The 16029-nt window shown below is 44.1% G+C and overlaps 1 long non-coding RNA gene across 3 annotated transcripts in view; it reads left to right on the top strand.

Moving 5' to 3' along the window:
* LOC110340148 overlaps positions 1-15379 on the top strand; it is a 44145-nt gene extending 28766 nt beyond the window's left edge. Inside the window, exons 1-5 of one of the 3 annotated variants that reach the window (XR_005875261.1) lie at positions 3393-3539; positions 5812-5893; positions 7493-7586; positions 7985-8202; positions 14944-15379. This is a non-coding gene — a long non-coding RNA (uncharacterized LOC110340148). Of the gene's footprint in view, positions 1-3392; positions 3540-5811; positions 5894-7492; positions 7587-7984; positions 8203-14943 lie in introns of those variants that run through there. The other 2 variants (XR_005875265.1, XR_005875262.1) reach the window with 2 other exon arrangements.
* The last annotated feature ends 650 nt before the right edge of the window (positions 15380-16029 follow it).

Genomic DNA, 16029 nt, shown 5'->3' with positions numbered 1-16029 from the left:
TAATTAGTATTTTACCCGTGCTCTCACAGCCTCTACGTGACAAGTTATAATGGTCTGAAGACAGTTTTCAGAAAGATTTCATATACTAATAGGTTCTTGTTTTATTGCTCATACTTCACCATGGACTAAATTAAAAAAATATCAATACCTAATACCTATAAAGGATGGTCATATAGAGGTTGAGTGCTTGCATGGCATAAGGCCCTGGGTACAATCCTGAGTCACACACACACACACACACACACACACACACACACACACACACACACACACACACACACACAGATTTATCAATGGTACAATCATAGCCTTATGAAGCAGCTGACTACAAACTCTCAGGTTCACATCCTTCCTGCCTGTCTGGAGGAACTCTATCAGACCTTCCTGGGAGAGCAATAAAGAGGCCTGGTGGTGAAACGGTGCAAATAATTGCTCATCCTGTGTGAAATGCCTCCCATCCGCTCTGGGAAGCCCTCTTTGTGGCAGGAAGAAGCCAGGTAGCATGGAATAAAAGGGTCAGTGACTTCTGCCAAGTTGGAACCCAAGAGCCAGCTGGCTTTTCCCAGGCTCGGTGGGCAGTGGCCGAGAGCTGGATGGCAAATGCGGAAGGAAAAACACGATTGCACCAGCTTCCGAAAGGAGTACTTGATAGCGCCAGGGAAAGGAGGCAAGGGAATTTAGCACATAAATAAAATACAAACAAACTTAAAAACAGGCTTCATAGGCCCAGGGCAGTGCGCTAGCTGTTTTGGGGCCTCTGTGCTGTGCAGGGATGTGTCACCACGGGTGGTTATGGCTTTTGGAAGGATACAGAGCTGAGCTGGGGTGGTACAAGCAAGGTGCTACATTTTATGTGGGAGGCTGAGGGCTTTGGAGGCTCCATTTGCAAATTGGGTCAAACCGTGCCCTCTGCGTGCAGGTCACAGCATTGTGCATTCTGAATCCAACCAAATCAACATGTGGGATTGATGTCGCCGTTACAGAGCACCTCGTCTGAGGAATTCAGAGAGCACAGAGCACGGAGTAACATGCGCTGTGGCTGGTATTCCCCTAGTGGGATAGGCCACCCATATATCGCTGTGTGGCAACTACTTTTGAATGTACGTGCTGTCTTATTTTTATTTTTAATAATAATAATTATATTTTGAATATTTATATTTAATGTAGAAGTGTTTTGAGGCATAGTTTGAGTGTGGATCTTATGTGGGAAGGGGGCTTCTGGGCAGGATGGCAGGAAATCTTACAGACGTATTTTTGGAATTTTTATAAATAATCCTCATGTAAGTTTAGTTTGGGTTCTTGGTCACAGTAAACTTAAAACTCTTCTAATTTATTTTTGCATTGTTAGGACCAAACCCAGGGAGGGCTCCGTGTGCCAGTGATTGCTCTATTCCAGGTCCTCTTTTTTTTTCTTCACTTTTAGATCATGTGTATATGCGAGTCTCTGTGCATGAGAGTGCAGGTGCCAGGGGAAGCCAGGGCAGACCATCAGATCCCTTGGAACTAGAATTGCAGGGGGTGGTGAGCTGTACAGGATGGGTGCTGGGGACCAAATTCTTGTCCTCTGTGTGAGTAGTAGGCACTCTAAACTTCAGAGCCATCAGCTGTCTTCTTTTTAGTCTGAGAAAAATTCTTCCCCTAATCTAAACAAAACCCACACCATAATACCCTTTAAATTAGGGACTTCATTAAAGGGACCAAGGACCTTTTCTGTTCCTTTCCCTGGAATACATCTGTCTTTGTTCTTTACAGCATAGACAACTGATGCTTGAAACTTTCTGTTTAACACATAATTAATAGTTTGGCTTTTCCCCAGGTCTTCCTTGGGACCTTTTCTATATCTGTTTTGCATTACAGATTCCCTTGCCAAATGTTTTCAGATCACATAGATTTAGATAAGACAAGTTCCAGAATTTACAGTTTTTGTTTAATTTTAACTTTGCAGTATTTATTAGTGGTGTGAAAACAATACTTTGTCAAATCTCGAAGGAATAAGTGACAAAAATCCTCAAGACTGGGTAGTTTAGAGTGACTTCCAGTGGGTAGTGGCCATTTGATACCCAGCTGCTCTCCTCTTAGAAACGTTAGCAAATTTGAAATACCTTTCAGATGGCTTTCCCACGATGATAATTGTGCCCCTTCCCCCACAATCCCTATGGGTGGCTGTGGGGCCTAACTTGTTTTTCTTCTTTCTTTATTGGCAAGAATTAGAGTGAGTGTGTTGGAGGTGATACGTGGTCCACATTCTCAGCATGGACTCGCAGGCAGTTGTGGCATATGTGGAGGGAGCAAGTCTGTGAGCATGAGAATGGTACACATCACCATGAGCATCGGGAGACATGACTTAAGCAAAACAAGTATTTCCAACTTAACCTTCGGATTAGTCAGGATTCAGTCGAATGTTTTCAGCTCGGTGAATTGAGTCGGCTTTACTTGATTTTTGTCTCTGGGGCTTTTTTACATGGGTCTCATCCCTTTGTTGCACTAGTTTTGGGCCTAGGAGGGGACCATTTTTTTCCTTTTATACATGGCTGCACTTTTAAAGCACGAAATCCACTCCTCTCTCTCATCCATTACCTCCTGTGTTGCTTCCCTCATACCCCACCTCCATGTCCTTTTTCCACACTGTATGTATGCACACATGTACTACATATACAAATGTATGCAGCATCACTGCATCCAATTAGTGTTCCCTGCATACACATGGGTTTTAGGTGGGCCACTGTAACCTAGGAGGGGTCCCACCTTTGAAGAGAGCTGACTTTTTCCTGGCATCTGTCAGCTGTAATGTCTCAACTACTGGGGACTTGGTGAGCATCTCACCATCCCTGCTGAGAGTGTGGTTGGGATCACAGACGCGGGCAAAGTCATGATACAGCCAGTGGAGTGTTCCTAGAATGACTATGGCCTAGTATGTATGATCTGAAATAATTAATCTAGAACTTCCTAATGGCCAACTTGAATTTTCTCTTAGATTTATTTTTACAAGAGAATTTCTAGGAGACTTTTGTTAAATGTATTTATAAAAATCATTTAGGTGATAGGTGAATGTTCCAAACACATATTTGTGTGTTGTTTGGACAGTATTTTGATCTACCCTGAACAGTGAAGGGGCAACAGGGAGGGCAGCTAAGTTTTGAAAGAGAAGAAACAGGACAGGTGTGGAGGGTGGCTACTGTGGGGAATGAAGTTTGGAGTGGGTACCAGATCAGCGATGGATGGGAAATGCATGCCACTCAAGGGTTAAAACGAGGATGGTAAGTATTAGAAAATGGTGAGAAGAGACAAGTAGCTGCCAAAGTGGTAGAACACTATAGATGATTTCTTTTCTGTTTTCATTTGTGACATCATTGAGGGCTGAACATCATTATCACCTTCCAAGTGTCTGGGGTTCTAGACTTGAGTCTGTTACTCATGTCTGACTATCATTAAAGTACTGACTTGGCCTTTCTAGGCAGCAGCTCTTTAAATACCAAGTAGGATCAATACAGTGGACATCTGGATTTCTGACCATGTTATTTGGTGACTTGGAGAGTCTTGTATGTATGCTTCAAGGGTATCTATCATTCACTGCATGGATGAGAATGAATAGTTAAGTAGGTGATGTTAGGCTTTCCCCCTTGACCACAGCCATCATGTTAGCTCAGTTACATATATTTTGTATAGAACTTCCATAGATAACTTTTGTTTGAAGATCAGGGTCTATGTCTAAAAGGAAAGTTGGGAAAGCATTTGTTCTAGACTATTTATCAGGTTTCTTCAGATTCTAAAATTTTGGGAGTTTGTAGGTGGTCCCCAAAGTCTTTCAGCTAAATTACATGCACCCACATTATCTGTCCCCAGGAGGTGTTACTAAAATGTGAGGATGAGAATTTGGACAACAATTACATATAGTATCAAAGGTATGGTAAGGGAACATTTATTGAAATCTATGGCTCCATTCTCAGTAATTCAGATAATTGAATATTTAGATCCTCCAGAAATCAGCTAAATGTTGTTATGATTATTGGTATCATTTGAAAAAATGAGAGACTACAATTTGGAGACAAAGCAATCAGGCTTTAAATAATCAGAGCTGGCACCAGAATGCCATGGTAAGCCCATGTCCCTTGGTGGTAAACCTGTTGCTGGAGACACCACACACTTTGGTTATAGGATGTGGAGAGATCAGGCTGGCACTGGCTTGGAAGCTTCCTTTTTGCTGATTGACATTTATACTACCGGAAGGATGCTATGTAGCCTGTTGGGGAAGAAGAGCTATCAGTAGTTTTACCCAGCTGTGAACCTGTGAGCCACAGCAATGACTAACATGATAAGGAGTGCCTGTGGCTACATTAGTGGCATGGGTGTTGTAAGGGTAATTATTGTTTTCTGATTGGATCTAAAGCCTGTTCCACAGGAGGACCCATATGCCTTGTACTGTAAATCTAACAAAGAGCCCATTGTTGGGGAGCTTATAGGCCTGAGAGGTGAACCTACTATGACTCTCTTGTTAAATGACTTACATCAAAGTACTGTCTAGATACATACCTCTGTACCCATAGATTAGTGTAGCCTACCCTTCATTAGACAAGCATGTCTGTGCAGTGGACTGCCGTTAACACTGAAAGTTGCAACTGATCAAAGTGCAGAGACTAAGTATCTGTGAGTGTCCAGCCACCAGTCAGACACTGATGTACCCATCCCCACCAGGCTCAGGAGTCACTGAGGAAGCAGTGGTGGAAATACTGTAAGAGCCAGAATTTAGAAGGACTATGGTGAGACTGTCTTCTGGACATCACAGGATAGCTGCACTCACCAACCAAAGCAGCTGCAGATGCCTGCCCATGACCGTCACAAGATCAAGCCAGGCAACATTCTATTAGCAAGGGGGTTGGGGGGCTTGTAAACTCCCACCTCTAGGTGAAGTGCCATTGACAGCTAATGGCTGCTAGGGGAAAGAGAGTCAGTTGGTTTTAAGTTGTGTGGTCCCTAGCAGGTCAACCGTGATCTAGTGGGTGACTCTATAACTATCCCTTTATGGGCAGTACAGATTAGACTCAGTAAGTTTTTTCTTTTTTCTTTTAAAGAACATAAAAATTGGGGATGGGGTGGATTTGGGAGGACTTAGAAGGGATGGGGGAAGTGAATATGATAAAATTGCCTTATACACATATATTAAATTCTAAAAGAATTAATGAAATATATTGGAAGAAGTATCATAGCCTTCATGGTCCTATTTTTGGACCTTTCCTGGCTTCCTATGTTCTATTGATACCCTGGGCTCCTCCACAGTGGAGATAAGATATTCCATCATGAGTAGCATATAGGTAGATTCTTGGCTGTCAAAGCACCTTCAGTGCTCGCCTGGGCTACACACCTCTCACCAGGTACAGTGGCATAGGATGGAGCAATGCCTGAAGGACTCAGCATGCACAGGTCACCGAGATTGCAGCATAGCCTAGGTACCATGAGCCCCACTGAGGACAAGGAAGCTGAGCTGTCCTGAGGAGACTGCTACAATTATTATGCAATGATGATTTTATTATATGGTTATTTTATAATGAAGTTATTATATAGTGTCAAGTTTCAGATTTAGGTATGGAGAAACCATTTACACACACTCTCTCTCTCTCTCTCTCTCACACACACACACACATACACACACCTTACATATTTTTTTAAAAAGCCATATATTAGGAGTTACTTGGATTTTTCTAAAGAATTTCAGCTTTCTTCAGAGTTTTTGCTTCTAAGTCTATCATCTATCTATCTATCTATCTATCTATCTATCTATCTATCTATCATCTACTTCCTTACTACATATTTTAGGTTGGCCTCAAAGTCACCAAATAGTCCAGGCTGGTTTGAAACTCTCAGTCCTTCTGTCCCAGCCACAATGCCAGGAGGAGAGGTATGTACTACTATCTCAATATATTAAAAAATAGTTTTGTTAACCTTAGTACTGTTAGTGAATAGTAGCAAGTTGTCTAGGAAGAAAATAAAATTGGAAATGGGTTTGTAACCTTCTCTGCCTTATCCCTTCCATTTCTGTGTAAGTTTTAAAGCTTAGCCTATCCCCTCATGGTGGCTTTTTGCACAGCATAACTTTAGTGATGAATTCCAGATGTTGCTCTGTGGAGTGCTTCGGGGGCTTACACATTATATTTCTGAGCAAATAAGCGTATTTTCCCCCTTGTGACTGAAAGGCTAAATAGCAGGTCATGTGTACCTGCACATGTGAAAGGGCATTTATATTTTGATCAGGTGAAATGCACCTGGCACTGTAAATACTGTGGATTGATGTGATCGATCCACGACTCTGAACGGCTTGAGAGGCCAGCTCTAGAATGTCTCTTTTTACCTTTCCATCCATCTTTCACTTTCTGAGATGGGAAGAAGAGAATCTGAAGTACTGGGATTTGTTAAGAAGGCCTGCACATTTTTTTTAGGAGGGCTCATGATCTCAGATCACTCTAGATTCCCCGACTCCACACCATGCAGAGTGTGGACTTTCCATGATGCCTTCCGGATCTCTGTGCTTGGGAAGAGTGGGGGACTGTCCCCAAGGTTTCATATTACTGTGAGAAGGGAGATGCGCTGGAGGGATACTGCTGGCTGCTTCTTCCTCTACCTCCCCATCAGCTTGGAGAATTCTGGAGAAGTGGTGGGGCAGAAAGGCCAGGGCAGCTTCTCTCTGTGAGCTCAGGGAAGTAGCATCTTCACCTGCCTTCGGCCTGGTGGGAAGCCTGGAGTTTTGGCGCCCGTTCAGTTCTGTAGAGAGCTGCTGTGCCCACAGCACATATCCATGCGCATATCTGTGTATGTAAATACAGCTTTACTAATACACGTTCTGTCACCCACGCCTTTGCCTTACACAGAAAGCCCCGGTCTGAACTTTGGAATGTTCAATGCTACATATTCTCAAGGGTCAGCCAAGTCTTACCAGACACCGTAGCTACGTTTGCCTATCTCTGTTTAGAATTATAAATCTTATACTCTAACCTTCCTGAGTGTTTTCCCTAAAAGCTATATATTTCTGTTTATCATTGCATTTTATGAATTTTCCAGTTCATTTATTTATTAAAAACTTTCAGTATTTTGTTGAATGAATAAATTTAAGAGTGGTATAAATACATGAGTGACCTATTTCCATATGCTTAGTAGGGAAGAAAGATGTGTGGAATCTTGAACAGTGTGATAAATATAGTAATAAAAAGTCATTGGGCAGGACTGGGGTGGGTAGATTCAGGCACTTTCTCTAATCTGATCACATTATTAAACATCAGAATAGCGGATGAGAGACTTTCCCTTGAAGTATGTATGTATGTATGTATAAACACACACACACACACACACACACACACACACACACACACTCACCGTAAAGGAGAATGAGAGTCATTTATTTCTTGCTGTAATTCCTTTCCCCATGCTGTTCTTTGTGTTTTCTCCCTCTCTCTACCTCTTCATCAGGCTGATCATCTCACATTCCACATCTTCCTGTTTGCAGGTACTGTCTCCTTTGTCCCACCCTGGTCCTGCCCCGTGACTTGATTCATGAAATACACACATTGGTTTTAAAGACCAAAAGATCCCCTGGGAAGGTAAGATCCCAGTAACCTAGACTGAAGGACTTCCTGGATAGTGGGAGCTTCATTGCTAAAACTCAGGCATTGGGATGCTGACAGTGTGCTATATTAATCTTACTAACGATTCAGATAATTTGTTGGTTGACTCTTGGAGTTCTTCTAAATTATTTGCATCTTAAGAGGCATTAGAGTCAGGAAACACAAATTTATCAGAAAGGAAAAAACTTTTTCCCTAGAAGCAGACCTCAAGTTAAAGGTTCAAGGGCAAGTTGTCTGCTTCCTCTTGGAACGGAAGAGCCAGTAGGGGAGAAGAGAGAAGGGTGTGAAGGCGTCTGGGAAAGGAAAACTCCAGAAGCTGCCTCCCTGCTCTGTGTGACTTTAAAATATTTTTTCTTCCTTTTTTCCCCTTTCAGTGCAGTTTCTCAACCTTGGCACCACTGGCATTTACCTGAATAATTTTGTCATGGAGGCTGTTCTGACTGTTGTAGGATATTTAGTAGTATCCTTCATCTTGATCCATAAATATCATTCCCATTCCTCGGTTATGACTCCGGACTTCAGATGCCACCATATGTCTGTCCTTCATCAGTGATCCGTGTTCAAGAACACACCCCAGAGTTTCCCTTCTGAGGTAAATAAGAGGGCTGGGTATTTCCATGCCATTTCTATCAATCATCAGTTAAGGGCTGCTGAAGGAGGCCCGGAGAAAGTTCCCAGGCAGAGATAGGCAGTCGGATGTTGTCTAGGAGGCTTTGAAGTGGAGACACCAGAGGCATACAGGAGGGAGGCTCTCACAGAATCTGCTTCTGTCTGTCCATGTGTTCTAGATGTTCGTTTCCACTGCAGCCCACCTTTCTCCTCTCTTATATGATGGAAAACGACTCTCTACCACTCCAAGACACACATAGGAATCCCAGCAACCCTTAAGTGCTGGTTCCAAATCCCTAGGACAGACAATGCGATTGGTCCAATTTGAGAGGGCTATGTTCATTTTAGCCAATCAGCTGTGACCATATATATATACTGTAACACAAATATGGCCAGCTAGGTTTCTACTCCTATTTCAGTTCAGAGCCAATGGGCAGCAGCTGGCTTGAGGCAGGGGTGGATAGTGGTTTCTGTCAACATTTATCAGGCCTTTGCTGTATGTGGGGCTTTGTAAAGGGCATGTGGACAAATGGCTTGTCAGAGTGCAAGAACATAGACTGTAAAGATGAAACGGATGCTTGGGGACTACCCTGTGAGGAACTATTTTCCCCTAGTGCCTAGGTGAGAAACTGTTTTTAGGAGAGTAGGAAGAAAAGGTGAGGTAATTTTCTTTCACTCACACACATAATATAATGGCAATCTGAGCATTTAGGAGGGTGAGAGCAATTCTTTAGTCAGATTTCCAGATGAATTTAGACCTTGTTACCAAGTTTTCTCTGAGGACAGAGTTGTGAGACCCGATGCTGGACGGACTTCTAGGGTAAAGGAAAGTGGGCATTGCAGGGTTGAGAAGAAGGCAGGTCTGAATCAGACAGCCTGGTCTGTCATTTCTGCTGTGCAAAGGGGAGCAGGACCATGGGGACACTGGATTGCCAGATCTCTCCTACTTTGAAATCAAATCACTGAAAGAATCAGAAATAGGGAACAGAATAGTCCTTTATCGGCCTTGGCACGAGGACCTTTATGTCCTTGGGGAGGCTACCTTCCTGGGAAATACAGAGAGGACAGGTTGTTCTGTCCTTTGTGGGTAGCTCAGATCCTCCTGTGTTGCGGGGTATCTAGAAGACTACTCATGCATTTGTTTTAGCCAACACAAAGCCTTTCTTTGCTGGCCAGTGCTACACTGGGTGTTTGGGATCTCAGCATAGCCCCAAGCCTTTCTCAGGTTGAACTTTTAAGTACAAAAACATATCCTGGGTTGACACACCTCAGTTGGCAAGAACAGTTAGCCAGAAATGGAACTAGAGAAGCCTAAGAACAAGGTTGGTACATTTAGAAACTTCCCCAGAACTATGGACTTTGATTCAGGTTTATGTCTTTGTTTTTGCTTTGGCAGGTAATGTTGTCTATGTGCTCCGTTCCATGGCCTAAATGATACTTCCCTCATGGCATCAGCTGTGTTAAGGTCGGGGTCCCTGTAGGCATGAATCAAATCATAGTCATCTTAGCATTAGTAGCTTAACAGAATTTAGTTTCTGTTTTACATAGATAAGGAAACAGTTGAGCAAACAGGGTCCTATAGTGAGAGCTGGGAGTAGAAGGATTAACAGCTTAGCCACGGCCATAAGTAGAGTAGTTAACCTGGGGTAGGGTGGGGGTAGGAGAACAAAGATTGGTACCAATTGTTAGGATTTTGATGTCTTTTTTTAAAAAGGTTATTTTTGACCAAGGCTAAACTTTAAAAATTTATTCCTGATTGATTGGCATAGAAGCGAGAAGTTTTCCCCTGTTACCTCTTGTCTCATAAAGAGGAGTTCTAATCTTCTTTGATCCTGAAGAGCATCTTCGTCTAAGAATCTAACTGGGCATCCAGACAGGAAGCAAAATTATCTAGATGGCCCTGGTCTCTATCTACTTGAGCACTGAGTTTGTTTAAAAGTGCTTGTTCCCCTTAACTAGGGCTAAAGTTTCCACTACAGCAGAGCCCGTGATACCTGCCCTCACCAATACAGGGATGTAATAGAGACAGCTCATCATGCATGGAGAAGCCCAGGGTCTAGATTTAGGTGGGCCATGTCCTTTCTCTAATTGTAGATGAACATTTGTGTATAATATGCATGAGGACATGAAGGAAAGGCTTCTCCTTGATTATACACAATTTACAAGATATATACTTGCTTAAGCCATAGTGCAAGCAAGTCTCTGGGGCCTAGAAACACATTCAACCATTGTTTCTGTAATTAACCTGCTGTGCATGGCAAAAGGAATCTGCATAGCAGGAACTATTTGGGGGTCTCTCGGTGACATTTAAATGGGTATCTTTCCCTTAGAGGTCCCCCAGGTTGAGTTTAGGTTGGTCCTATTTACAGCTATTAGGTTGGAAGAGAAACTTATTGTTTGATTTCTTCCAGTCCCAACATAACACGGGGGCTTGGGGGTTCAGGCACAACCAGCAGTCCTGACAAATGCCTGGTTGAGAATGGTTAAGGAAATGATATATTCTTTCTAGCATCCTGAACACCGAGGGGCTGTCTTTTGCTGTCTCCTGAACCTTTATCTTTGAGGTTACCAGAGGAATTTATAGGGAGATTAGGGTTTTTGGGCTTGCTGTTTTATGGAGCTTGTATTGTGGGGGTACCAAGATGGGTTGGTATGTTGGATAGTTTTATGCCAACTTGGCACAGAGTTACCTGAAAAGAGGGAGCCTCAACAGAGAAAATCCAGCTGCAGGACATTTCCTTTCTTTCTCTTCCTTCCTTCCTTCCTTCCTTCCTTCCTTCCTTCCTTCCTTCCTTCCTTCCTTCCTTCCTTCCTTCTTTATTTCTGTCTCTCTTTTTTCAAAATTATGAAGCTGTTAACCATTTACTTTGATTTCTTATTGGCTAGCTCTGACTTAGTTATTAACCCATAGCTACTAATCTAAGTATTCCCATGTGATCTTCTCTTATCAGAGAAAGAGTCCGGACCTCTTCTCCTGTGTCCTACATGGCGACTGACTATGCCTCTTTTTCCCAGAATCCTCCTCAACTCCTAGTCCTACCTATCTTGCTTCTCTATTGGCCAACAGTGCTTTATTCATTAACCAAAGAGAGACATATACACAGAAGTGTTGGGGAAGTCCTGTTATTTGCCTGTGCATTTGTCAATAAAGTACTGTCTGGCCAATAGAAAACCTAGATAGGAGGGGCTAGGAATCCAGGAGGATTCTGGGTAGGAGAAACACAAGAGAGTCGAGATGTAACGCCATGAGGTAGGACCCCGGAACTATTCTCCGGTAAGAGACATACTTAGATTAACAATTATGGGGTAATTACTTAAAGCAGAGCTAGCCAGTAAGAGACAAGCAAGGCCAACAGCTTCATAATGAATATAGCCTCCTGTGTGTTTATTTGGGGACTAGAAAGCGACTGAGCCCAGGCGGCTGGCGGGGGATAAACCAAAGCGGCTAGCAAAAGAAAAAGCTTCTCTTAACACAGAAGGACTTCCCCCATCATCTCCTCTTTCTGTCTAAATAAAAAGAAACATTTTAACTTTAACATAATAAAATATATAACAAGGCAGTTATTAAGCAAGAAGTATAAATGCAATATTTAGTCCATTAACTCTTTCTCTTTTTTTGTAGGACATTTTGTTAATTAGTGACTGATAGGAGAGGGCCCAGTCCATTGAGCCTTGATCCCATTGTGAGTGGTGCCATCTCCGGGCTGGCTGTCCTGGGTTCTATAAAAAAGCAGGCTGAGCAAGCCAGGTGAAGCAAGTCAATAAGCAGTACCCTCCATGGCCTCTGGGTCAGCTCTTGCCTCCAGGTTCCTGCCCTGACTTCCTTTGATGATGATCAGTGATATGGAAGTATAAATCAAATAAACCCTTTTCTCTCTAATGTGCTTTTGGTTATGGTGTTTCACTGCAGCAATAAAAACCCTAAGACAGTTTGCTTGGATAGAGAATTTGCTGCCTGAATTTGGACTATTACATATAACCTAACTGTCCAGGGTCTACCTGGCTTCCTGCTAGGTCCTAACCTTTATGGTTATGAGAGTGCATTGCCCATGACCACAGGTAGGTACTATGAAGGGATTAGTATGCTCTTGGGAGGACTTGGTTTTGTAACCCTACCGAGCATAATGGTACCCACCTGGCTTCTGGCCTCTCAGGAGGTGTTTGACCAGGCAGGCATAGTACTGGGTAGACCAGAGCTCATCGTCTTCATCCACGGACCCACAGCTCCAGGGGCATGCTCCTCCCCAGGAGCAAGCAAACCATCCACCAGTAGCCTCTGGATGAAAGAAGATCTTATAGAAATCTTCCTGGAAGCTAGACTGGGTCTGGGTAGACAGATTGACTAAGAGCTCCCTGGTTCTGGTCTTCCTTACTCGCCATACCCAAGGTCCTGGCTCATGGGTGGAGTCTTAGGCCTTTCCTGAGAGGAGACAAAAGAACAAATTAGGACAGCCATATTCATATGGCTCATGTCAGCCTTACCTTTTGGGGTGGAGGATCTGGTGATGACCCATCTGTCGTTATCTTCTGTAGCCTCCTTCAGCTGGGTGTGGTGGGCCAATGGGTGATGTTCACTGCTGTAGGGTGAGGACCATAGAGTATGGGCTTTTCCTTGCTGGCTCCGGGCTTTGCGTCAGGATCCTTTTTATCCACATGAGGTCACCAGGCTGGACTTGTGGCTAGGCTCAGATGCGGGCAAGGACAAAGCCTCTCGAACCGTCTGATGAATACTTCTCTGGGTCTGTTTTATGGCCTGCAAGGACTTGTGGAGGAAATGGTTAGAAATTTCTGTCTTGTGAACTTCTCAATATGAGGTGCTACAGGCCCTTAGAAGCACAAAATATAGAAAGCTGGCATAATTTTCCCTAGTCTCAAGGACATATTTAATTTTTTATATATGCTTTTTGCCTTCCCAAGTTTTGTGGCCTATAGGCACAATGTAGTTTTTCATCAACATTTAGGACCTTTGTCAGATTTAGGGAAATTTTGGCTATGAAGGCCAGACAATTGTAGGACCCCAGGGAGACAGGCAACCCAAACCTAGGAATATTATCTGGGCCTGGATTATTTGGCAGTTTTAGGTGACCTCAGATGGGTAACCTGGGGGAGCCTGGGGACCATCTGTCTTCTGATAACAGGGGAGTAAGCCAAGATGCTGAGGCAGGTCCATTCCTGGGACACAGGCATCCTCTGATGGCCGGGGTTGGCTCAGGAGCTCCTCAACTGCCTAAAGGAGCCTTCTGTACACTGCCCTTCTATCCTTCCCCTCTCCCTCTTCTTTAAACAGCTCACCTTGTCTGGCAACCTGGCAGCTCTCAGGGTTACCTCTCATCTTTGTTGCTTTTCTATTGCTGTGATGAGACATCATGACCAAGGCAACTTATGAAAGAAAGCATTTATCTGGGACTTACAGTTTCAGAGGGTTGGAGTCCGTGATCATCACAGGAAGCACAACAGCAGGCAGGCAGGGTGCTAGAGTGTCCGTGAGAGCTCATGTCTGGAGATAGAAGCAGGAAGCAGAGAGTTAACTGGGAGTGGCATGGGCTTCCCAGGCATACTTCCTCCAACAAGGATCTTTCCAATAGTTCCACCAACTGGGCATGAATATTCAAATATATGAGCTCATGGGGCCACTCTCACTCAAGCCACCACACCTCCCACTTTTTTGTTAAAAGCAAGTCTCTCATTAAGATGCTGTGCCCTCCTGGGGATCTGCTTTTCAGTGGGCCTAAACCGTGCCATTCGTACTTCAGATGGAGGCACTCTGGGGATGAAATAGCAATACTAAGAGTATCAGTAATGGACCAGGGTCAGTCTAGGGAACCCTGAGCAACCTTTGCAGAGACATTCTGATTGCCTTGACTGAGGTGACTAAGGGCACCAGACAGGCTGCTGACTTGAACTCAGCTCAGTGAACATACAAAGTGGGAACTGTGTTTAATTCCAGAAAGTGACTAATCTGGTTCAACTGTTCATAGCATGACTCTTGTGAACTAAGTAGAGGCAGGGAGTAAGATGAGCAAGATGTGGTCTTTGCCCTCAGTAGTTTGTATTCTGGAGGAGGAGATTTCATAAACTGATGGCTTTATTAAATATGAGAAAGTTGACAGAGAGACCAGTCCAGCTTTATGAAGGCCTAGATAATCCCTGGCACCTTCCGGAAAGTAGTTCTGGTGTAAGAAAGGGCCATGAGCCAGCCTTGGTGAGCTTAGTTTATGGACAAGAGGGACAGAGATGAGTGAGTTGAGCAGGTCTTCTGTTCTGGGTCTGTGGCGATTCATGACATACATCCAGAGCCTTGTTAATTAGCAAGAAAGTGAGTCACTGAATTTCTTTCTGAGATGGGCAGACAATTTGGCAATATGCACAGAGACAGATTCAGTGTAGGGTTTTCTTTTTCAAGGATTTCTCATTATATGATTTTATCTCCACAAACAAATAAGACAGCTGCCATTCAGTGACTCCTGGTGGAGTGACTCTTCCTCAGGCAAGCAGACAGGCGATTGCCTTCTCTGTTGAAATCGCTGCTCCTCTGAAGCAGTTGGTGCTACTGACTGACAAAGCTGCTCTTGCTACAGGTGGGGCTGGGAGACAGTACGGGGGGGGGGGGGGGGGCGCGGGGGCATGTGCGCACGCGCGCGCGCGCGCGCGCACACACACACACACACACACACACACACACACACACCACTTGAATAAACAGATGCCTGGTTTATCCTTCTAGCTTTTCCTTAGCCCATGATGCCTGACAGAAATGGAGCTGAAAGCGATGGCTGGGCTGTGATGAGGCCAGCAATATTTCACCCGAGCAAGCTGAGACCTCAGGGGATGGAAAAGGCATTCCGCTCCAAGCTCAGCGATGGTGTTGGTGCTGCATCAAGACAAAGCCCATGGCTCTTCCTCCCTCCCTCCTCCTCCTCCTCCCCACATGGTTCAATTTCATGGCATTCACAGTCTCGGGACAAAGGAATGTTCCAAATTCCAGACCCCCATCCTGACGCAGCCTTTGTAAGCCCAGGGAAGGAGACCTACAGCCCCACATCTTCTGGATATCAGCAGCTGATTGTGGACTACTTTGGTTTTCAACTTTTAACCTTGGTGTTCAGAAAGTTTCTTGACCTTGTGGGTGGAGACAGAGTTAATAAATAATTTAAAAAAGACCCAAGCTTCTTGAACTCACGGTTTATGTTTTTGGTCTACAAGGGATAGCATGACATTTGTATATATAATTAGTCAGGTGAGAAAGTGCTGTCAGCCCCTGCCATGTGCTTTTTCTTGAGTTGCCTATGGGGGTCTAGGAGCAACAAGTATCTCAGGCAAACCTGAAGCCTGTTTGTATGCTGGCTCAGCAACATCATTGCTTGTAACTCTTTTTAAAAGTGTGTGTGTGTGTGTGTGTGTGTGTGTGTGTGTGTGTGTGTATGTGAGTACTCATGTGTGAGTTTGGGCCATGGCATGTGTGTGAAGATCAAGAGACAACCTTGGGTGTCAGTTTTTACCTTCTGTCTTGTCTGAGACAGGCCAGCTCCCAGGATTCACTTGTATAGACCTCTGAATTCCATCAGAGGCATGCTGAGGTTGAACATTCACACTGCCACAGCTGTTTTTACATAGGATCTGGGGATCTGAACTCTGGGTCTTCATGACTGCACAACAAGAACTTTATCCACTGGGTCATCTGCCCAGCTGTGCTTGTAACTCTTGTATAATAGATCTGCTGCCTTCTTTGCATGGGTTTTCATTCCTGGCGGGCCTGGCCGGAAGAGTCTTATTGCCACAACAAGGCAGTATTTCTTGTAGAAATTCAGTG

The sequence above is a fragment of the Mesocricetus auratus genome, unplaced genomic scaffold (assembly GCF_017639785.1).
Source record: "Mesocricetus auratus isolate SY011 unplaced genomic scaffold, BCM_Maur_2.0 Super-Scaffold_6730, whole genome shotgun sequence".
NCBI lineage: Eukaryota > Metazoa > Chordata > Mammalia > Rodentia > Cricetidae > Mesocricetus > Mesocricetus auratus.
The sequence above is the reverse complement of the archived record's forward strand: the minus strand, read 5'-3'. Positions and strand labels throughout refer to the sequence as shown.